This window comes from Silene latifolia, unplaced genomic scaffold (genome assembly GCF_048544455.1).
Source record: "Silene latifolia isolate original U9 population unplaced genomic scaffold, ASM4854445v1 scaffold_317, whole genome shotgun sequence".
In the NCBI taxonomy this organism is placed as follows: Eukaryota; Viridiplantae; Streptophyta; class Magnoliopsida; order Caryophyllales; family Caryophyllaceae; genus Silene; species Silene latifolia.
The window spans coordinates 86,927-112,754 of NW_027413252.1; the positions used below are offsets into that span (position 1 = coordinate 86,927).

The window sequence follows — 25,828 nt, forward strand, 5'->3', positions numbered from 1 at the left end:
CTTGTCTCTTCTTGATGCTTGGTCATTGAATACAATCAATTTAGCCTCGTTTTGCCATGAAAATGCAAGATTCTTACTCCTTTCCTACCAAGGGATCAAAATCTCAAAGAATATGCAAAACAAAGAACTAAAGATAAGAAATGACCCAAATAGGCACTAAAAAGCATGGAAACAATGGTAATTCGGGGGCTAAATATGCGCCAATTATGGTCACATCAATAGAGTACCCAGAGACTCATAAAACCGTAGTATTACACGCAGGACGTGCCTCAGTCTCCTCCTCATTAGAATCGGCAGCTACCACTTCCGCAGGTAAAGGCTCTGTCGGTGGGAGGTGCTCAAGATCTGGTATCTTCATCCATTTCATTCCCCACACCCTCCATGCTAAACTACCATCCTCCAAAGTTCTCAACCACTTCAGGTCGAGGAAGTAATCTCTGTCCATGGTAGGGACCGGGGTGGCTAAGGGAATGTACTCCGAGGGGGCCTCAAAATAAGTTATCTTCTCAACTAAACGCGTGGCGATAGCACCACAACTCAAAAACCTAGTGCTATAGGAGGCCATTGTTGGAGCTTGTGTCCTCCACAAATTAGTGTGATAACATTTGTAAATCTCTTACAGGTTCACAAGGGTATACTTCGTATTTTAATCAGTTGATTAACGATTACCTAATAACGGTTGGCTTGCTAGAAAGTTTGACGTTATTATCATACATATGGCGGTGATCAACTGGTCCCTAAAGGTCACACCTATAGGATGTGTTTGAGAGATGTGGTTATAGAAATATAATCACATTGATGCCTAATATGACTAAACAGTTAGTCAATGTGTTGATGAGACAATTATTTAATGAAGATTAAATAATATTAGTTGAGACGAATTAACTGTCAATTCGTAAATTGAATATAATAAGTTATATTTAGTTAAATGTATGTAATGTTAGCTTGGACGAATTAATCTGTTAATTCATAATTAAATGTAATCGGTTATATTTAATATCAATAAGATGAATGTGTCATAGTGGTAATAGTGAGGGTACACAAACCAAGAGGTCATGGGTTCGATCCTCACTAGATGACAATTTAACACATTTTATACATTTTTGGAATAACCGAAAATAAGGAAATATACTCCTTATTTCGGTGATATGGGCCGAATTAGGGAAGATAATATCTCCCTTATTCACTCCCATTTTCGGTTTCCATAAGAGGAGAAAGGGAGATCATTTTCTAACCCTAATTCTCTTTTAACCTAATCTCTTCTCTCATCAAAAAAACACAAAAATAACCTAAATTTTTACAGAAAATTTGGATCGATTCTAGCACAATCGAAGGGCATAACTCATATCATCTTGGGTGCAACTGATAGGAGAATATCATTGCGATATTGTTCATAGGCCATATTTGCTAGGACCGAAGGTTACTTCTTAATCCTTTACTTTTGTTTATGTAATTTTATTTTATGACTAGTGATCATCTTCATAAAATTCGTTATAATCCTTGAATATAAAGGGATTCATACAGATAAATCCCACAAGTGGTATCAGAGTCAAGGCCACGAATTTTAATTTTGATGATTTTCATAAAATTGTATGTAAAAAATATGAGGAATTTCGAAAAAAAAAAAAAGTATTTCGGCTAAAATTTTTTTTGCCGAGAGGTAATTTTTTTTTTCGGCCTGTTTTTTTCGTTTTTTTTTTCTTTTGCTTGATGATTTATTTCCAATTTCATTTTTCATATCATTGTTTTAATCAGTTAAAATTATCATATGAAGAATTGGTAGATTTTGATTTAATGAAGATTAAGTTAAAATGCAAATAGAATCGTCATGTCGATGATACAAGAACTTGTTTTTGCTATATAGTTTTAGCATATACGATTAATCATGTTCATTAATTCATTTGATAAATCATGTTCTAATAGCAACTGTAAACATTTTCTTCATCGAATTTTTGTATTAGGGCTTTTTGCCGCAAAAGAAAAAAATGACGGCTTATTTTTTTTTAAGGTTTGCCGTGAGCTCAAAAGAAAAAAAAAATTCTGTTTTTTTTTTTTTGTTTTTTTTCTGAAATGTCGGAAAAGAAAAAAAAAATAATTAGAAAAGTTTTTTTTTCTTTCGTTTTTTGCCAAATTGCCGAATTGGGAAAAATTTTGGGCTTTTATTTTATTTTATTTTTTTATTTCAGCCGTGAGCAGCTGGGAATTAAAAAAAAATTGTTTTTTTTTTATTTTGCCGTGACTGAAAATAAAAAAAATAATAAAAAAAAAAACTTGTTTGTTTTGGCCAATTAGTTATTGTGAAACGGTTCACAATTTAAAGATACCATATTATTTTAAAGCAGTTTAAAATTTTGATGGATTAAATTCATATTACAAGTTTAATATGAATTAAGTTTGAAATTAATGTGATTAATGGAGGAATTGTCACTTAATTTGATAATTTAAATAGGTGGTTTGGATAAATTAATCAACATAATTAAGGAATTGTGTCATGTATGTTTAATTTATTTTAGTTGATGCATTTTATTTTAATTTTGTTGAATGAATCGATTGAATGAATTTAATTTACGTATTTTTGCAATCAGTTGTAATTTGTAATACTTAGTGTGGCCTTAGTCAAATTATGTTTTCGTAATGAAGGAAACATGATTTTTTATGTAATTATGAGATCTCGAATCTCCTTTTTCTTTAGTTTTTGGGTTTTGAAATTAGAATGTAATAAATAGGTTTATTATGTAAATTTTATTTATTGTATTTTTTAAAAAAAAAGACTAAAGATGGAGATTGGAGCTCACTCCCGCTACATGGATCAAGATGGAACATCAAGACAAGCTTCTCGGGTCCAAGGATGGATTCCAAACTTGTATTTATTGTTCATTTTGATAGGATAGGCCACACTAGGACTTTTATTGTTTTTACGTTTTCATTCTTATTGCTTTTCATTCACATGATAGTTTATGCATCATATTCCGCCTAAAACCAAACCACCTACTACTAAAATGCATGAAAATTGACTCATATAGGTTGTATGTTAGTTTTCATGGACATACAGATGTCACAAACTTTTAAGCCATCACCTTAGTTTATTCATTCTCGCATGCTAGATATTAGTTCACTTAAAATGAATTAAAATAAAGTTGATGGGATCTTCCTCTAAAACGGAAATTGAGACTAGTCTTTATAAGGGCAAACAACTATGAATCCCTTCTTCGTCGGTAGGCATAATATGACCCCTTCTACGTTGGGTAAGTAGTTGTGTTGACTTAGTTTACCTCAACATCATAGTCCGAAGAGTTTCTCGTGATTATGATGGACTAAAGATAGAATTTACAGAAATTTATCGACCAAGAATTCTAACGGTAGAATTAGCTAAAAGATTAGCTTATCAATTTACAGAGAATTGAGTCTTGGGATCATTTATATAATTCTTGAGGGAGGTCAATTGTATAAATGTTTTGAGTCTTCGCGTTATGACAATAGTTCATTAGACTTAAAAATATAAACGATGCACATGCTTATTAATTTTATTCTTCTTCTCGCAGTGTAGAACACGTTTATTTTGATAATACTGTTACAACTAAATGGCTGGAAATAACGCAATCCCAATGCCTAGTGCCACACTTGATCGCGCGTCCTGGCTTAAAATTTTTATGGACCAGATGAATCAGTTCACACGTCTGAAAAATGACGGGTCCAACTTTGCGGACTGGGAGGCGGCACTACGGAATGCTGCCATTGCTGACGGTAAGCTCAAGTACTTAACTGAGCCAATACCGGTCAACCCAGGCCCCAATGCAGGAGTCAACGAGTCACTCGCTTATAGTGACTTCGTTATGGAAGCGGGTGCGATAAAGAACGTACTCATCTTTGCAATGGAAACCAATTTGCAGAGACGCTTCATTGCCCAAGGTGCAAACAAGATTTTCACCACGCTCACTAACGAGTTCTCAAAAGCACCGAGAATCGTTACATACGAGCATACCTGTCGCTTCTTTGATGCGAAACTTCAGAAGGGCCAACCGGTTAGCCCACACATTCTTCACATGATTGAGAATGTCGAGAAGCAGGAGGCACTGAATTGTAAAATCAGTGAGAGCATTGTCATTGACCGTATGCTTCATTCTCTTCATGATGGTTTTGCCCTTTTTAGGGCGAACTACTACATGAATGACTTGAAAAAGAGTCCTCATGAGCTACACCCCCTTCTCGTACAGACCGAGAAGGATATGAAATTGAGTGGGAGCATGAAGCAGGATGTTCTCATGATTTCAAACAAGGGTAAAGGTAAGGGCAAGGCTCATGGCGACCTAGCTGTAGGTAAGCCAAAGTTTAAAAAGCCAAGAAACGGTAAGAGTGCGCCTGATAAGACTAGTGGCTCACAGAGCAAGGCAAAGAGCAAGGGCGGTGACATAGAGTGCCACCATTGTCACAAGACTGGACATTGGAGGAGGAATTGTCCCGTCTACCGTGAGGACATCAAAGCAGGCCGCGTCGCTCCTGTTGGTATGTTATCTTATATTCATATGATTGAGATTAACCATGCAAGTTTCGGAACTTGGGTACTTGATACTGGTTGTGGTTCTCATCTGTGTAATCATTTGCAGGGCCTAAAGAACATCATACCTCTCAAAAAAGGTGATGTGGACCTGCGAGTCGGGAATGGAGCACGAGTTCTTTCTTTGTCTCGAAGGGAACATATGTAATCCAACTCCCTAGTGGTTTTGAGTTATTTTTAAATAACTGTTACTATGTACCCAGATTGTCTAAGAACATTATTTCTGTTTCCGTACTTGCTAAAGACGGTTTTGCATTTTCAATAAAGGATAATAGCTGTATTTTCTCTTTCAATGAAATGATTTATGGCAGAGCAGTTTCCATGAATGGAATTTACATCTTAGACCAAACCAGGAAGTATTACACATGAATAATAAGAAATTAAAGGTTGGTGACAAAGATCAAACCTATCTATGGCATTGTCGAATGGGACACATAAATGAGAAACGCGTAAAGAAACTCGTCGATAATGGGACTATTCCCGCATTCGATTTTTCTACATATGGCACGTGTGAATCATGTCTCATTGGCAAGATGACTCGAATTTCCTTCAAAGGTGTTGGAATGCGCGCTAGTGACCTATTAGGACTCATACATACGGACGTATGTGGACCTATGTCAATTACCGCTAGAGATGGCTATAGATATTTTATCACTTTCACGGACGATTTAAGTAGATACGGATATGTCTACTTAATGAAGCATAAAAGTGAGTCCTTTGAGAAATTCAAGGAATACCGAGAACGAGGTACAGAACCAACTAGGTAGAAAGGTTAAAGCACTCCGTTCGGATCGGGGTGGCGAATATCTTTCAAATGAGTTTGATCAACACCGAAAGAGCGTGGAATCGTTTTGCGATTAACTCCACCGGAACACCTCAATTAAATGGTGTGTCCGAACGGAGAAATCGAACCTTACTTCATATGTTTCGATCCATGATGAGTCACACAAGTAGTGCACGATTCATTATGGGGTTTTGCTCTTTTGTCAGCTGCTCTTATACTTAACCGAAGTCCGTCTAAAGCTGTTGACAATACTCCATATGAAATGTGGAAGGGAACGGTCCCTAACTTGTCCTTTATTCGGGTTTGGGGCTGCGAGGCTTATGTCAAGTGGAGACACGAGGATAAGCTCGGCCCGCGATCGGTCAAGACATACTTTATAGGTTATCCAAAAGGAACATTTGGTCATTACTTCTATTCGCCTACCGAACATCGAGTTTTTGTTGCGGCTAATGCGACGTTCTTAAAGAAAGAATTTCTCGAGAACAAGACGAGTAATAGAACCTTCGAGCTGTCGGAGATTCCAGAACCAACAACCGAGGAACGGATGGAGGAAGTTGTTCCTCCAACTGATGACACGGTTCATATTCCTGAGGAACCTAGGAGGTCGGGTAGAGTCTCTCATCCTCCGGACAGATACATTGGTATGGTCGAGGAGAATGACGTTTTACTCCTAGAGAGTAATGAACCCGTTACCTATAAAGGTGCTATGACCTGTTCCGACTCAAAGCTATGGCTCGAAACCATGCAATCCGAGATGGACTCCATGTATGAGAATGACGTATGAGATCTAGTTGATTTACCTAATAAGGTAAAACCTCTACAGTGCAAATGGCTTTACAAAATAAAGCGTTATGTAGACGCGCAACCATATACCTATAAGGCACGACTTGTGGCAAAAGGTTTCACTCAAGTGCACGGATTGCATTATGATGAGATTTTTGCACCTGTAGTCATGCTACGTTCCATTCAGATAATCTTGGCGATTGCCGCATTTCATGATTATGAAATTTGGCAAATGGATGTGAAAACCGCCTTCTTAAACGGTTATTTGGAGGAAGAGTTGTACATGGTGCAACCCGAAGGTTTCATAGATCCTGAACATCCTAAGAAAGTATGTAAGCTTAAGCGTTCCATTTATGGACTTAAGCAAGCTTCTCGGAGTTGGAATCATCGTTTCGACCAGGTGATAAAAGAGTATGGTTTCACTCGATCGGTCGAGGAACCATGCTTATATATCAAGTCGAGTGGGAGCAAGATTTTTTTTCTTGATATTGTATGTCGATGACATACTCTTGATTGGGAATGACATTCCCCTCCTATCTTCGGTTAAAGAATGGTTGAAGAACCATTTCCAGATGAAAGATCTGGGTGAGGCACAGCGCATTTTGGGAATCCGTATCTACCGAGATAGATCACGACGGACGTTATCACTTAGTCAGGAGTCTTATTTGGATAAGATTCTTGAGAAGTTCAGCATGACCAATGATACGTGCATATTCTATACACTTTATCTGTGGTTTTGGCACGTATTTCCATGCATAATTGGTAGCTTAAGGCTACTATTTCTCCCGAAACGGTTTACTTTGCATTTTCTATGATTTATTGTAGGAATGCGTGGAAGTAGGCTAAATCAAGCCAAGTTGTCCTCCGGAGCGAGTTCGGGAAGCCAAAAGGAAGGAGAGCTCATTCACTCACCTTGGGATGCGTGCAAGGAGTGAAGAGTTGTGTGGAAGCATCAAGGAGCCACTGCACAGCACTTTCAGTCGATCGACTAAGACTTCCAGTCGATCGACCACTGGAGCTTAGACGAAGCTCTTGTTCGCATGTTGATCGATCGACCGTGCGGACGATCGATCGACGATTTCGAGCGATGTTTAATTTTCCGTGTTAGACTTTTAAAAGCCCAACTTGTAATTAACTTTCGGTATCTTTTATCAGTTGAACGCAGCAACTTTTAGGTTATGTTATTCATTCTGGAAAAACCTGAGTTTTTCAGATCTAGCTTGAGACGGAAACCTTTGATTCGAATACTTTGTTCTTGATATTCAATTAGTAAGCCTTTTATGCAATTCTTCTTTTTCTTATTTTTGCTTGTCAATTTAATTCTTGTTTCATCAATTAATTTGAGTATTGAATTTCTCTCCTTTGTTTTAGTTAGATTCCATCATGTTGAATTTGTTCTTATTTATTAATTTCGCAATTAGTGTAGTCATGATTATGAGTAGGTAATTCTTTGATTGGGAATGAGGTGAACCATGGTATTAAATTAGGATAGTTGTGTAGCATGAGTTCTTCCGTATTGGTCTTGTATCTTTTGATGGACTTCTTTGCTAGGTCGAAAGATTGGTAAATTGATTTATCGCTAGATTTAGAATTTCTCTTGAGTGAAAACTTTGATAAATTCTAGGGAATTTATAGACCGTGAGGTTATTTGAGCTTTGATCGCAAGATTAGCTTATTTTCCCTGAGACCGTGTTATGAGATCTCTGCTGCTTGACTGACCTGTTACTTGCCGTGGTGAACCGAAATTCCCGATCCTCTCTTTATCTTGGGTAGAATATTCATTTTTGCAATTAGCCTTTTAGCCAACCAATTTCAAAACCCCCAATTAATTGTTACTTTTATAGCGAAAATTAGCAAACAAAATCAACCTTGTCTCTCTCGTGGTTCGACCCTTACTATCACTAGCTATAGTTTTAGTTTGGAATTATAAATTTAATTTTGGTACTAAACGACGGTATCAAATTTTGGCGCCGTTCTTGGGAGACGGTGTAATTCTGTTTGCTTTATTTTAGTTTATTTTCCTTGTCTCAAGGAACTTTTGTTCCTTGAGGCCGTTGCTTACCTTTGCTTCTAGTTTTGCTTTTGCACGGTTAGAAGACAGGTTTTTGAGAGGAAGACTTGAGTACTCTCCTTTGTGGAAATTATGGCTACGATATATGATAATTTTCAGCCAAAGGAGCACCACCTTCCAAAGGGGCAACAATTACCTACCCCTTCTACCGGTAAATTCGAGTTTCGTTCCTCTTATATTGATTTAGTGGAACGGAATCGATTCATGGTCTACGAGATGAAGACCCTTGAAACATATGGAAATTTTCACGGACTATTCTTTGTTCAATACCTATACCGGATGGGGTAACTCAAGATGAAGTAAAGGGGTTCATGTTCTTATACTCCTTGAAGGATTCGGCGCGAGATTGGTATCGCTACCTCGATAGAGTAGCAGCTGGAGTCACTGATTGGACATCTTTAGCACTAGCCTTCTACAAGAAGTACTTCCCGCTTTCGAAGACTGATGGCTTGAAAAGTAAAATCACGAGTTTTCAGCAAAGAGCCGACGAAGATTTTTGTGAAGCATGGGGACGTTTCAAAAGTTTGGTCCGAGCTGTCCCTCATCATGGCTTCCAGCAATGGTATCTTTGCAATCTATTTTACAATGCTTTATATGATGATTACAAAGTCATTTTGGATGCAGCTGCTAATGGCAGGTTTCAAAATAATACCGGTCAAAGTAAAGGTTGGAACACCATTGAGGAGATGGGAGTCCATAAAGCTGAGTTTGGAAGTTCACGTGGTAAGTCACGAAAGCAAAGTGAAGACATGACTGCTGTTGTGACACTAATAACTTCCATTTCTACCCGTCTCGAGAAGCTCGAGACTTCTGAAGCTTCCAAGGGGAAAGTCGAAGTTCCTATTCAAAACTCGGATGAGATCGAAAAGTTAAGAGAAATGGTCCAACTCCTTCTGGTTCAAGTGGCGAATATGGAAGCAGCCGGGATTGAGTCCTCACAGAATTTTGTGAAACAATTGGAGAATATGGAGGCTAAGCAAGCCGCTAATTCTTCAATTAAATGTGAAGGGCCGGTTGAGACGATCAATGCCATCAATCTCAGAAGTGGCCTTTCTTATGAAAGTCCCGACAAGCAAAAGGAAGACTCGGGAAATGATGAAGAAGCTCGTTTGAATTCTGATGCAAAAACGAGTCTGAATGCCAGTGATTCCGGTCGATCGACCGACATTCCCAGTCGATCGACTGAATTGTCAGACAAAATAGTTTCTGGTCAGAAACTATTCATACCTAGCACATCCGGTCGATCGACCAACATCCTCGATCGATCGACCGAGATACTGATAGCGATAATTCGGGACAGGAACTGTTCACGCCCAGCTTACTTGGTCGATCGACTACCCATACCAGTCGATCGACTGGATCTCCAGAGCAGGATGCAAATCCGTCAACTAGTTTGCAAGATTCATCACTCATTGATGGTTTGACGGGGGTTTTAAACCTACGGAAGCCGAAGGTTACTGATCCTACGGCCAGTGTTGCAGTCCCGTATCCGGAGCGTTTGAAGGCTACCAAGCTGGAGCGTAAGTTTGGTAAGTTTCTGGAGATGGTCCAGAATCTCGAGGTAACAGATTCCTTTCACGATTTAATTACCAGGTACCCTCTTACGCTAAATTTATGAAAGATATTTTGAATCGTAAGAGAAATTTTCGTGATGATGGTAATGTTGCGTTTGTGGAGGAATGTAATGTTCTTTCACAAGTTAATGTGCCACCTAAATTAAAGGACCCGGGTAGTTTTTCAATTCCTTGCACTATAGGTAACCACGTAATTGGAAAGGCCCTTTGTGACTTAGGGGCCAGCGTTAGTGTCATGCCGTATTCTGTTTGCGAAAGGTTAAACATTGGTAGACTTAAGGTGACCGATATTACCGTTCAAATGGCAAATAGATCGACTCAGAGACCTATAGGTGTTCTAGAGGATGTACCCGTTCGAGTGGGTAAGTTTTTATTCTGTAGATTTCGTTGTTTTGGACATTGCGAGAGGATAGTCGGATACCTATTATTTTAGGCAGACCGTTCTTACATACAATTTGGGTGTGATAGATGTCAAACGCGGAACCATCACCTTAGAGGTAGGGGATGACACCATTGAGTTGGTCTTGCTCACAAGGCAACCGAACCTTCGATGAGGATACGTGTTATTCTATTGATGTTGTTGACAGGATTGTTACTTGTAATTGGAGGGAATCCTTAGCCAAGGATCCCTTAGGCGATCTAACTCATTCGGATGAGTGTGCGGGTATCTGAGTGGAGAATCTTTGAGGAGCCGGATGCTTTGGTTGCCTCAATGGAGAGCTACGAGCTCAATGAAGAAGAAGATGAGATGCTTTTGAGCCTGGCCAACGATAACTTAGTGAACACTTGCTACACCATTGAAGCCGATTCTGTCTATGCTGTAGAGGTAAAGGTGCCAGAGCGTAAGCCACTTCCCCCTAATCTTAAGTATGTTTTTCTAGATGATACGGAGCAATACCCAGCTATTGTTAGCTCTAAGCTTAACGATGACCAGCTGTCTGCTTTGATGTGTGTACTTAAGAAAAACAGGAAGGCTTTGGGTTACTCTTTGGATGACATTAAGGGCATCAGCCCCGATGTTTGTATGCATAGGATAGAGTGGAAGAGGGTCACAAGCCTTACGAGACGGGGTCAACGCAAGTTGAACCCGAAGATGCGAGGAGGTTGTCATGGCTGAGGTGATGAAACTACTTGATGCAGGTATTATTTATACAGTTGGCAACTCCAAGTGGGTTAGCCCAGTTCAGGTGGTCCCGAAGAAAGGAGGGACTACCGTGGTTAAAAATGATAAAAATGAATTAATACCAACTCGAGTAGTGACAGGGTGGCGGATGTGCATTGATTATAGACAGTTAAATGCCGCCACCAAGAAAGACCATTTCCCCCTCCCTTTTGTTGACCAAATGACTGAAAGACTTGCTTCTAACAAATTTTTCTGTTTTCTAGACGGATATTCGGGTTCTTTGGATCCCTATTCATCGGACGATCGAGTAAGACTACTTTTACCTGTCCACGGGGTGTTTTTGCTTATCGTAGAATGCCTTTCGGATTGTGTAATGCCCCTGCTACCTTTCAGAGGTGCATGATGGGGATTTTTTCTGATTATATAGAGAATATTATGGAAGTATTCATGGATGATTTCTCAGTTTATGGCAGTGACTTTGATCGTTGTTTAGCTAACCTTGATAAAGTCATGCAGCGTTGTATAGATGTTAATCTTGTTTTAAAGCGGGAAAAGTGTCGGTTTATGGTCAATGAGGGAGTTGTGTTAGGGCATCGATTTCGATAAAGGTATACATGTTGACAAGGCAAAAGTGCAGGTGATTGAGCAATTACCTCCTCCCGTGAATGTTAAAGGAGTGAGGAGTTTCCTAGGTCATTTGGTTTCTACCGGCGTTTCATTAAGGATTTTTCAAAAATTGCTAAACCACTTACACAATTGCTTCTTAAGGATCTTTGTCTTTGAATTTCTTGATGAGTGCCATGTCGCTTTTAAATAGGTTAAAGGAGGCCCTAATTTTTGCGCCAATCATTCACCGCCTGATTGGGACCTCCCATTTGAGATCATGTGTGATGCCAGCGATTATGCTATCGGTGCGATTACGGGACAGCGAAAGAATAAAGCTTTGAATGCCATATACTATGCGAGCCGAACTCTGGATGAGACTCAAGTCAACTATTTTACCACCGAGAAAGAGTTTCTAGTTGTTGTTTTTGCCTTAGACAAATTTCGGTCTTATTTATTAGGTTCTAAGGTTATTGTTTACACTGACCATGCAGCGTTGAAGACTCTCTTTATTAAGAAAGATGCAAAGCCAAGGCTTTTGAGGTGGATACTCCTTTTGCAGGAGTTTGATTTGGAGATCAGAGATAAGAAAGGAGCAGAGAACGTGGTAGCTGACCACTTATCTCGTCTGCAGCTGACAGAAAGGGAGGATTCTTTGCCTATTAATGATTCTTTTCCTGATGAGAGTTTGTTAGCTATTACTACTTCAGGTTCTTATCCACCTCCGTGGTTTTCTTGATTTTGCTAACTTTCTTTTGTGACGGGTAGGATACCACCCGAGCTTTCATGGCGTGCGAAGAAGCGTTTTCCTATGATGCTAGACAATACTTTTGGGATGATCCTTATGTTTTCAAGGAATGCGCAGACGGTCTCATCCGGAGATGCGTACCTCAGTGGGAGGTGAAGGATATCCTAGAGGCTTGCCACTCTTCCGCTTATGGTGGTCACCACGGTCCGTCCCGGGACCGTAGCTAAGGTACTCCAATCTGGTTTCTATTGGCCAACTTTGCATGCAGATTGTTGCGATTTTGTTCTTGAATGCGATGCTTGTCAAAGATCGGGGAATATTTCCAAGAGACATGAGATGCCACGGGTAGGCATTCTTGAGGTCGAGATTTTCGATGTCTGGGGCATCGATTATCAAGGACCTTTTCCGAGCGATCAAGGTAATAAATATATCCTCGTAGTTTGTAGATTATGTATCCAAGTGGGTGGAAGCTATTGCTACTCCCCATTGCGATGCAAAAGCCGTGATTAAATTGTTTAAAAAGATTATTTTCCCCCGTTTTGGTGTCCCTCGGGTTGTCATTAGCGATGGGGGAATGCATTTTAAAGAGAAACAACTTAGTGCTTTATTGACTAAATTCGGTGTCCAACATCGTAGAGGTTTGGGGTATCATCCCCAAACTAGTGGTCGGGTTGAGGTTTCTAACAGAGAATTGAAAGAAGTCTTAGCTAAAGTTGTTTCTAAATCACGGAAAAGACCGGAGTCTAAAGTTAGGCGATGTCTTATGGGCTTATAGAATCGCTGCGTTCAAAACACCAATCGGGATGTCACCACCGATTGATTTATGGTAAAACATGTCATTTACCTGTTGAGTTAGAGCGTAAGTCTTGGTGGGCTATTTGTGATTTGAATTTGGATCCTAACCTCTCTCGTGAGAAACGCATGACACAAATTTGAATGAGCTAGAGGAATTTAGGTCTTTGGCCTATGACAATGCAAGGATCTACAAGGAGAAATCAAAGCAATGGCACGATAAGAGAATCATAAAGCGCGAGTTCCATATTGGCGATAAGGTACTTCTTTTTAACGCTCGTATCCGTTTGTTTCGGTAGTAAGCTGAAATCCAGGTGGACCGGTCCCTATACGGTCACAAATTTGTCACAAAGTTCGGATCCGTTGAATTGGAGACCTCACTGGAGAAAGGTTCAAGGTAAATGGCCAATATGTGAAGCACTACCATGGATCAGATGCATATGTTGGGAAGGTCGAGGTTTTGTACTTCGATCCATTTGTCGGATGATGAGAAGTGAGGTAACAAGGTCGTGCGGGACCTCTTAAACCAGCGCTAACTGGGAGGCAACCCAGGTTGTAGTTATTTTGTAATTTAGGATTTCCGTTTTGTTCTTTCTTTCAATTTGCTTTTTATTTTTTTCTTGTTTTATTTCCTTTATTTTCATGCATTTACAATTTCTTGGTTTGGGAAAATTGTACGCCTTTGATAATTTTTGCAGGAATTTATTTTATGCAAAGTGCGTAAGTGGTTTCTTGGATTTTTGCGAGAGAAAGACGGGGGAAGTTTTGATGGCAAAATGAATTTTGACGAATTTAATTCCAATCGCCACTCAAACAATCGATCGACTAGGATGTTCGATCGATCGATCAAGCGAGGAGAACAGAGGCCACCGTGTGTATAGGGAAATGGTCGATCGACCGGGTCACATAGTCGATCGACCAGTCCGCGGGTTCAGAGGCAGCTAATAAGGGAAGTTTTCATCCTTATTCTCTTATTCTTTCATTTTCCCAAAATCACAAAAAGACCAAACCCTATTTCCTCTCCCTTCTTCGCGTTTTCAACTGCAAATCCATCTCGTTCTCTGCCTTTCTCGTTTTAATCTTCAAAGAAATCATCAAGGTATGTGTCTAATCCTATCTTTATGCTATTTATTCGAGTTTTTTGAAGTTCCATGTGAAATTTTCGAGTAATGTGCCCTTGAGATGACAAAAATCGATTTGGGGAAAACGATTTTAGGGTGTGATTCTTGGTCTTTTATGTACTTTAATTGCTTATTCTAGGCTTTCCCCTTTGATTTTTGACTCTAATTAGCAATTAGAAGATGGTTATTTCTGTTTTCCCCAAAAATTTTGAACCCTAATTTGCGCGGATCATCTGATTTTGATTCGGGTCTCTAGAAATTGGAATTTAAGTTGGTTGATTGTGCTAATTTGATCCTTTTGCAGGAACAAGAATGACAAAAGGGAAGGAGCCAATGCAGGAAGGGCAATCGAGCCAACGGCTGCTAAGCGGCCACGCGGACCGCCTCGATGATAGAATCTACTACGGATAGTCTACCCGACTATCCGCAGTTATCTTTGAAAAACCTATTCAACGAGCTAAATTCTCTTTCTTTGTTTCATCTCAGTAAAGGTCACGATTACCGGTTTCTCCATAAAGAAACTTTGGAGAAACTAGGTGTTATGAGTCGGTCGTGTCCCCTGCTAAATGGGACGGGTATGATAGGTCCGGTGGACATGTCCGAGTTCACATATTATGTTATGACCCTTGAATTCTTTTCCTCTTACGCTTTTGATTCCGAAGCCTTTGAGGCTGATGAGACCAAACCCTGCATTTCCTTTCGACTTTTTAATGTTAATTATTCTCGACACTTGCCGATTTTGCGGGTTTTACGGGTCTTCACTCCGAGGGTAGAACCTCGGACCCCCTCCGACACTCACCGGGCCATGTGGTCTTGTATTGGTGACACTTACGGGTCGAGGAGGACGGGCACTTCCGTCCACTTGCCCCTTCTTCGTTATTTTCTACGGCTAATGGGTAATACCATTTTTGGCCGTAAAGAGTCTAATAATGTGAATAATATTGAGCTTTCAATTTTGGCGGGTTATCTGAACGTTGAGCGTCGGAGAGCCCGCATCTATAACATTGCCTACTTGACCGCCGCTCACTTTCGGATCGTAAGTGAGGGCAACTTGACCACCATTGCCTGTGGCGGTTTGGTGACACGAATCGCCAACCGCCTTGTTTTACTTTTCCCTCGACAGGAGGACCCCATTGACCCCGACTGCGCTTCATGGACCTCCGTTACGCGCAGGTGTCTATTGGGTCGATAGAGAGATGCGGTGGAAGATTGATTCTTTCATCTCGTGACCGCATCCTCGTCACCGGCTACCCTCTGTCCCGCCCCTCACCACTGTTGAGGGGATGCTAGGCCGCCTTTGCCTAGTTACAAGGCTTCCTTTGGTGGCGGCCACGCCTCGCTCGGCACTTCGAGGAGGGCTCGTGCCTCCTCTTCACAGCACCCCTACCTCCACTACCACCCCTACTGCCGGTGCGGCTATTTTTCGACCACCTACTCCTTTAGTTGTCCCTCCGGTCATGGACCAGAGGGCAATGTCACGTGTCTTGGGTGATTTGTGCAGGAGCTTCAACGAGCACAGATTGGACACGGCCATCGCCCTGTTCCCGGTCTACGACGAGCTAGCTAGGGGGGGATGCTTCCTAAGGGTGACTGGGCTCACCCTTCTTACTTTGTTCCCCCGAGGGTGGCTACCCTCATCCGCTAGGAGACCCCCTCCTACCACCACCACTCTTTGGTCCCTCCACTTCCAGGAGAGCCACTCCCTCCGTTTCTAGGAGAGTTACACCTGCTGCTGAGGAGGAGGAGAGTGAGTCGGGGTCCGACGGGGACAGTGACCCCTCCTACGAGGGTGGAGATTAGATGCTGGTGACCTCCCCGTTTTTGGCTGGTTTGGGGAGGTCGTATTTTGTGAGTTATTTTCCTTTCTCTTTTCGCTTCCTTTTACTTTTTATGCTTTTATTCTCCCATTTTTCTGCTGGTGATTTGCTGTTGAGCACAATGGGGACATTGTGCGTTTTGGTTTGAGGAGGGTATTTGCATATGCCTTTTGTTTTGCATCTGCATTTGTTTCTATTGCATTTCAGTCACATGTTTAAATTTCTGCTTGCATTTGTTTTATTTTCACCATTCAAAAAAAAAAAAAAAAAAAAAAAAAAAACAAAAAACAAAGAAAAAAATTGAAAAAATGCATAAAAAACCAAAAATATCACGTTTACTTTTGCATATAGTTGAGTCGGATTGGAGTTTTTAATGATGATTCTGCTCTATTAGTCAAATATGCCATTCCTTGCCTCTTCATAGCTGCTTAGCAAGAATTAAAAGCGATATCTCAAATTTTGTTGTGGAATCTATTTCGGGCGATTAGACTTGACTCATTACTTTTGGCAAACTACTTATACCTTCTGAGATATAGAGCCTATAACTGGTGACATTCATGACCGGTTAATTTAGGATTGAGAGTAGTTACTCCCTTCATTTCATGTTTTGCACGTGTATGAGTTTTGATTGCTTATTGCCTATACGCATTGGTTTGTGGTCGGTATTGCATGTTTGGAGAATTATTGCATCTTCCCCTTTCTCATTTTACCCCACTAACTCCACTATAAGCCAAAATTGCCAGTTGCCCTCAACTACATCCCATAATTAGCCTACCATTGTGCCAAGCTAGGGAGTAGTAGAGGAATTTGTTGATTTAAGCTGTTTTGGTTCGCTCTTGTAATGTTGGAGCGGGTATTTTTGAGAAGTGACGGATTTACTTCAGCCTGAAAAAAGGAAGAAAGAAGAAAAAAAAATTCAGAAAAAAAAAAAAAAAAAAAAGAGGAGGTCACATTACACAGGCGAGAATGTTCGAAGTGTGTGCAGGGTGGTCGATCGACAGCCCTCATTGGTCGATCGACCACCAGTTCGAATTTTGAAAAAAAAAGAGAAAATGAAAAAAAAAAAAAGAGAAACAGAAATAGAAAAATGGAAAAAAAGAGTCTCTTGAAAATGATAAGTCTTGGTTGAAATAAAGACACGCCTCAGGTGTTTACCTCTTGATTTGGAGGCGTTCGTTGGATTTTTGTGTTGCCTAGTCAATAAAGGCATGGTTATTTGCTTTTGTTGAGTTGGAAGAGCGGGATTCGGTTACTAATGGTTCATTAGGTACTAGCTTGGCTCTTACCTTCACTTTTCCATAATTGTCTTGCCCCTTCTTTCCCACTTAGCCTCACATATCCAAATTTTGCAATAGTTCGGCATGTGATAGTCCTTGACGGTGGTTATGCGTATGTACGGTGAATAGAATCATTATTCATGCTAGTCAAGCATACATGTTTTGTCGGTCGCAGTCTAGGTGAGAGACTATTTTTCTCTTCTCTCTCTTTTACATATCATCTTACCATTTGCTTTGCTGAGAGAAGAGCGATCCGGGAGAGTCCGATTGTGTGAGTCTTGCAAGGTCGAATGCCCGATCTAATTCTATGATATGCATAAATTTGTTCGCTTAATTTAAGCTTTGCAGTAGTTAACTTTGGGCATTAAATGGTTTGGCATTGACTTGTAGTTAGCTCTGAAATGCTCTCCTTTCCATTTAGTTTTTATATGGGTCATAGTGCTTGCTTGGGGACAAGCAAGGTTTGGTTTGTGGAGATTTCATACGTGCATATTCTATACACTTTATCTGTGGTTTTGGCACGTATTTCCATGCATAATTGGTAGCTTAAGGCTACTATTTCTCCCGAAACGGTTTACTTTGCATTTTCTATGATTTATTGTAGGAATGCGTGGAAGTAGGCTAAATCAAGCCAAGTTCGTCCTCCGGAAGCGAGTTCAGGGAAGCCAAAAGGAAGGAGAGCTCATTCACTCACCTTGGGATGCGTGCAAGGAGTGAAGAGTTGTGTGGAAGCATCAAGGAGCCACTGCACAGCACTTTCAGTCGATCGACTAAGACTTCCAGTCGATCGACCACTGGAGCTTAGCGAAACTGTTTATTCGCATGTTGATCGATCGACCGTGCAAGACCGTCGATCGACCGATTTCGAGCTGATGTTTAATTTTCCGTGTTAGACTTTTAAAAGCCCAACTTGTAATTAACTTTCGGTATCTTTTATCAGTTGAACGCAGCAACTTTTAGGTTATGTTATTCATTCTGGAAAAACCTGAGTTTTTCAGATCTAGCTTGAGACGGAAACCTTTGATTCGAATACTTTGTTCTTGATATTCAATTAGTAAGCCTTTTATGCAATTCTTCTTTTTCTTATTTTTGCTTGTCAATTTAATTCTTGTTTCATCAATTAATTTGAGTATTGAATTTCTCTCCTTTGTTTTAGTTAGATTCCATCATGTTGAATTTGTTCTTATTTATTAATTTCGCAATTAGTGTAGTCATGATTATGAGTAGGTAATTCTTTGATTGGGAATGAGGTGAACCATGGTATTAAATTAGGATAGTTGTGTAGCATGAGTTCTTCCGTATTGGTCTTGTATCTTTTGATGGACTTCTTTGCTAGGTCGAAAGATTGGTAAATTGATTTATCGCTAGATTTAGAATTTCTCTTGAGTGAAAACTTTGATAAATTCTAGGGAATTTATAAACCGTGAGGTTATTTGAGCTTTGATCGCAAGATTAGCTTATTTTCCCTGAGACCGTGTTATGAGATCTCTGCTGCTTGACTGACCTGTTACTTGCCGTGGTGAACCGAAATTCCCGATCCTCTCTTTATCTTGGGTAGAATATTCATTTTTGCAATTAGCCTTTTAGCCAACCAATTTCAAAACCCCCAATTAATTGTTACTTTTATAGACTGAAAATTAGCAAACAAAATCAACCTTGTCTCTCTGTGGTTCGACCCTTACTATCACTAGCTATAGTTTTAGTTTGGAATTATAAATTTAATTTTGGTACTAAACGACGGTATCAACCAACTCCAAGAAGGGGAACCTTCCAATGACGACTGGGATGCAGTAGAGCAAGTCTCAGTCACCCACGACGCCTGAAGGGATTGAGCGCATGAGTCGTGTTCCTTATGCATCTGCAATAGGATCGATCATGTATGCCATGATATGCACACGTCCAGACGTGGCATATGCATTAAGTATGACGAGTCGGTACCAAAAGACTCCAGGTGAAACACACTGGATAGCTGTTAAAAACATCCTCAATTACCTACGGAGGACTAAGAATTGGGTATTGACTTATGGAGGCGATACTAAGCTATGCGCAATCGGTTACGCAGATGCTAGCTTCCAAACGGATCGAGATGACTCAAAATCTCAGTCCGGGTTCGTCTTCACTCTTAATGGTGCTGCGGTCAGCCTGGAAGAGTTCCAAACAGAGTGTTGTAGCAGATTCTACTACTGAACGAGTACTATGCCGCTTCGGAGGCAGCAAAGGAAGCGATATGGATGCGTCAATTCTTACAAGGACTTACGATAGTTCCTAGTTTGAATGACCCGATCACCATCTATTGTGACAATAGAGGTGCCATCTTCCAGGCTAAGGAGCCAAAGTCTAGAAACAAATCTAGACATGTACATCGGTAAGCTCACCTGATCCGTGATTACGTGGAGCAAGAGGAGATAGTGATAGACAAGATTGCGATGGATGATAACATCGCGGATCCTCTCACTAAACCGTTGAATTATGATAAGCATGTAGGGCACGTTAATTCCATGGGAATTAAACGCGTTATTCCTGAGTTGTAGTACTTGATTATGGATTTGATACATTATCTTTTTCATATACTATTTATAACTTCATCGTTTTATTATAATATTTTGTTTTTCATGTGGATTGTACTGACAACATTGAACGCCACAAAGTGAACTGAATTACATTATATTTGTTTTGGTCCGTAATCGCCAATATGAGCCGATAACTCCGGCTATTATATTGTGCAGTCGATTGATGGTGGGTTCAACGAGTCATAAGTCAAACGGTTGACTGATCGATCACAGATGCGAGATTATAACGATACCTCGTAGGACAACTTTTTGTGACAACGTAATGGAGTCCTAAATGTTTAAAACATTCGGTGCCAGGTCGTGGATAGGACATCCATTGTGTTCCTAGAGTCGATTCTTTTGACTATCGACTGTCTCTTGAGATTAAGGCAGTTTTTGGGTGACTTTGGTTTCTTTCTCACGGTCTGCCGTAACTGGAGGCTAAGTAGATTTTTTTCTGGGTCATTTCATACTGTGCTTACATCTGCAGGATTCGAGTTGAGGAAAATATCTAACCCTTATCAGGTATAGTTATTTCTCAGGGCCACTCGAGGAGTTGTAACTGAAATGTATGGCCATGCTTGAATGTTGATTCATTTATCAGTTAAGTTACTCTCTAGTCGGGGAAACCACTCTTGATGATGATCGCTTGTAAAATACGACCTTTGTGAATACGGATTTGCAAATTGTTTTACATTGAGTGGGAGAAATCTTAGGATATGAGAATCGGTTATCGCACATACACTTGTGAGGACAAGTGGGAGTTTGTTGGAGCTTGTGTCCTTCACAAATTAGTGTGATAACATTTGTAAATCTCTTACAGGTTCACAAGGATACTTCGTATTTTAATCAGTTGATTAACGATTACCTAATAACGGTTGGCTTGCTAGAAAGTTTGACGTTATTATCATACAGATGGCGGTGATCAACTGGTCCCTAAAGATCACACCTATAGGATGTGTTTGAGAGATGTGGTTATAGAAATATAATCACATTGATGCCTAATATGACTAAACAGTTAGTCAATGTGTTGATGAGACAATTATTTAATGAAGATTAAATAATATTAGTTGAGACGAAGTAAGTGTCAATTCGTAAATTGAATATAATAAGTTATATTTAATTAAATATATGTAATGTTAGCTTGGACGAATTAATCTGTTAATTCGTAATTAAATGTAATCGGTTATATTTAATATCAACAAGATGAATGTGTCATAGTCGTAATAGTGAGGGTACACAAACCAAGAGGTCATGGGTTCGATCCTCACTAGATGACAATTTAACACATTTTATACATTTTTGGAATAACCGAAAATAAGGAAATATACTCCTTATTTCGGTGATATGGGCCGAATTAGGGAAGATAATATCTCCCTTATTCACTCCCATTTTCGGTTTCCATAAGAGGAGAAAGGGAGATCATTTTCTAACCCTAATTCTCTTTTAACCTAATCTCTCCTCTCATCAAAAAAACACAAAAATAACCTAAATTTTTACAGAAAATTTGGATCGATTCTAGCACAATCAAAGGGCATATATCATATCATCTTGGGTGCAACTGATAGGAGAATATCATTGCGATATTGTTCATAGGCCATATTTGCTAGGACCGAAGGTTACTTCTTAATCCTTTACTTTTGTTTATGTAATTTTATTTTATGACTAGTGATCATCTTCATAAAATTCGTTATAATCCTTGAATATAAAGGGATTCATACAGATAAATCCCACAGCCATCAAGGCAAGACTGGCATATACTATAGCGGGAGCATTGAAGGTCACTTTCTCAGTCCTCTCGGGGTTGAGGTACGCCATCAAAAGCAACAACTCGTGGGAGTTTAACTTACTCATATCAAACCTCTCGTAAAGGAGACACGACACATCACGAAGAAAGATCCTCAAGGTAACATGTTGTACATCATTGATCAACATGTTGCTAGCGGTGGGAGCTGATTTCCCGGTGATACAAGGCATAAGGCGGCAAACTCCACACTCAGACGGTATGTCACAAAGGGATCCCTTGGGAGGCTTAGCCAAGCCAAGGTGAGAGGTAAAAAGGTTCATGGTCAAAACAAAACTGGTGTTCATAAGACGGAACTGCACAGTCTGCTCAGCCGGCTCGTACTTAAACGAGCTCATGAACTCAAGGGTCATAAAAGCATATGAATGTTTCCGTAAACGGTATAGCCCGGTGAATCCCAAAGTCTCAAAGATATGACTGACATCCGTCTCAACACCCAGGTCCTCTAAAAGAGTCGTGTCCATACAGCAAGTCGGTCTCATCTTACGGGACTATAAGGCTACAAACCTATCCCGTTGTGCGTAGTCTACAAAGACCACAGACGGGTACTCTGGTACAGCTGTTACCACCGGTCCACTCCCCTCCCCAACTTCGGGCTGGGCAGCCCTACCCCTCTTACTTTGTCTGGTCCCTAGGTTTAGTTTCGGCATCTGTTTCAACATACCATTTAAATACACCAACGCATATGCACCAAAATATGCAAAGTACACATATTTAATCATGAAAGAATCATCTAAGTACACACTATCACCAACAATTCTCAAATTACAAGTAAAATTTCAAATTCTTATAGCTCAGACGGTCTTTACAGCTGTGAAAATTTTGACATAATTAACATGAATTGACTCAACCACTACACTTTTAGGACTTAAATCTTCAAAATACATTCATGTACAACTCAATTTTTCAATTATATGAGACGTATTTCAGTTTGGGGCACTTTTAAGACGGAGTTTTAAGACAAATTTTAAGGTGAAAATCACAAAAATCAACTACCCACATGATATATACAACATGTATTACTCACTTTTCTTCATTCCATATGCAATAGTTAATCAAAACTCAATTCAATTTCACCAAACCCTAAAATTTTGGTCCCAATTACATTTAAATTTTAACTTGATTTTTGCATTATAAACAACAATAGTCATAAAAGGGAAGCATCTAGATCACATTACAACAATTACAATCAAATTTTCTCACATATAAATCGACTTTTCAATTTTTTTTTTTTTTCTATCACCCTATGTATTTCCAATTGATTAAAAGCCTTAAAATAAAAAGGAAATTCATACCTTTAGCAATTAGGAAACAAAACGAACGAAATTAGACAAGAAAAAAATTCACCAATTAGATTACCACAAGCACAAGGATTCAAGAGTTTGAGAGAGATGTAGGGATTAGGGTTTGCGAGATTGTGAGGAAGAATAAGAAGAATGAGTAAGGAAAAGGGTTTATGAACCCGTGGAATTGTCGGTACTGTAGCTTACTCGATCGAGTATGTCGGGTACTCGATCGAGTATCCTCTACTCGATCGAGTAGGCGCTATTCGGTCGAGTTTCCGTAGGAAATTCCTACATCTTCGACGTCATAGTTTCCTAACTAGATCGAGTGAGGTCTACTCGGTCGAGTAGGCACTCATACTCGGTCAAGTAAGGTTGGGTACACGGTCGGAATTGCGAAATTAATTGAAGATTCCTGCAAAACAACATCACATGTCGACTACGAGTTAAGCTAGAGGAGTTCGCACTCACGGGTGAAACGTGCGCATCAGCCGTTTGCGTCCAAGTTCGGAAGTCGTCACCGGTTACCGTAAACATTCTCATCACACTATTACTACTCAAATGTATCGCAACGGTTTCACCCACTAAGATACATTCCATATTATTCCATAGCAAACTTCACGCAACATAATTTACCATGCTAATAAATCATTCATGTATACATTTAACGCATTATCTCATAACTAAACCTTTGTCTACAACTCCGCTAATAAACTTATAATCACATTACTCTAATCACTCCTTTAACATTAAATTTCCATGTATCATCCGAGTCTACTAGCAACGTAACTATGCCTCCACATAAACAAATTAGTCTTCTAAAATTAATCACGTCACATGCGGAAGCTTTCAACCATTCATATATCACATTCATCCATTACTATTTTGATGATTCTCATTACAATTCTACAACTCTTTAACTATCATCATTAGTACTATTATAAGACTTATAAATTTTTATAGAAACTACCATTACTAACAACTTGAAATAAACACAGCCATTACCACATTTCATATCGCATCACACGTTTCTACTCTTTTCACATACTTCTATCGTATAAAACCTTTCACGTTCCTCATTGTCATCACACACACGTATTAGCCCCATCAAAACTTTACCATATATGATTCTACATAACTATTACGCACATGCTAACTTCAACAGAGACTCGACCACAATCAATTCTAACGTAATCACCATACACATTAGGCACCTAATTGCCGACTCAACATCCCCATACCCAGTGACTGGCTTAAGCACAATGGGGCCAAGATTTTGAAATGAGGGCGCCTACTCACCCAAAATCTAGCATCAGCTGGGGCTCCCAGTATACATACACTAGGTTCATTTTATTAGACTCACTACGTTCATTAGGCTCATTTGTTACAGGATCCAAAATCGTCGCTCTGATACCACTTTGTGACACCCCCATATACCAAGGAATCTTAACAAGACCTTCCCTAGCATATAAGGGCATCACCATCTCGGTTGCCCGAGATAAGTAATCATCAAAAGTCGATAAAAGAACATTTAAAGTTAATTTTACAAGTGATACAACCAAACTACTAAAACAAAGGTACAACTCGTCAAAGCTATATAACTACTTCTGACATTACTCGTGAAGACTCATCCCTGCCAGAACTCCAGCTACCATCCAAGACAACACCTGCTAAGACTGACTGCTCACCATAAGGGATCACGACAGACACAACAAAACAAACAAAAGACAAACCACACAAGGTCAGTAACTGAGGCAAGACACAACAAACAACCAATAACATATTACAAACATAACCAAACACACACACCAGTCACAACCACTCCAACCAATCACCGTCACTGACTGTCCACTGGACCAGCCCTGCCAGTGGGGGACCGCAGCCGTACCCACCAAATCCCTGCTCATCATACCGAGCGATAAACCCTGTCCCATTAATGTGCACATCCCCTCCCGTGGCGGGTTCCACGGAGGGCGAAACTAGGACGTGAAGCCACTCCCGCAAGTGACTCCACTCAGCCGAGGACGCACCTCGAGAACCAAAGACAATCAATCACAAACAACTGCAATACAACAACAACCAACAAAACAGCATACACCAACTGATTACCACATATACTCAGCCATACGGTCACAACAACAATACAACAACCGACACACTAGACCACCAACAGAAACTGAGTAGGCGAACCTACCTTTAACCAAAAGCAGCGATTCCTCGATCAACCATACGATATCAACCAAGCAAGCAATCCCTATACAAACAGCATACAAGCCTATTACTACCAATACAACCCGACAAGGAACAACCAAGACAAAGATGATGACGATGACATACCTACGCATCCTAGATCGGCGTTAAGACCGCTACTCGACTCAAGCAACGCATCCCCAAGGCACTAACATCCTCAAAAGCTCCCATGGAAGAAGTTATGGTGAAGGGAAAGGAGAAAGGCGACATCTAGGTCTGAAGGAAAGAGGCGGAAATGATTTGCGATTTATCAAAACACGATTATAAACCCTCGCTGAAAAGACGCTACTCGATCGAGTAACCCACTTACTCGATCGAGTGGCCCCTACTCGATCGAGTACCCAAGCTACTCGATCGAGTAGCCTCTACTCTATCGAGTACCACACACTCCTAAGGTTAAACAAGACACAAGGCACCTCTTGCACGCATTCCTAACGGTTATCACCTGCCCCAAAGGTCGATCAAGGTTGGTCAACGAGTCCCTAAAAGGGCGGGTATTACAAGATGTGTCGTATACTGTTTATATATGTTTCCGGGTTATAAGGTCAATATGCGCTTTATAATAACAAAGTATTGACCCTATATTAGATTATGTTATTCCATCATAGTCAGCTATCATTATTTTTAATAATAAAAATAGGTTCACACAAAAATAACTTAATCTAAAAGTCCTTTGAATAATAAACTTTTTTTT

The 25,828-nt window shown here is 40.0% G+C and overlaps 1 non-coding gene across 1 annotated transcript; it reads right to left on the reverse strand.

Moving 5' to 3' along the window:
• Nucleotides 1–8,639: 8,639 nt before the first annotated feature.
• On the reverse strand, nt 8,640–8,746 carry LOC141639267 (small nucleolar RNA R71). Its single transcript, XR_012542448.1, has one exon. It is a non-coding gene; the product is annotated as a small nucleolar RNA R71 (small nucleolar RNA).
• Nucleotides 8,747–25,828: the final 17,082 nt, after the last annotated feature.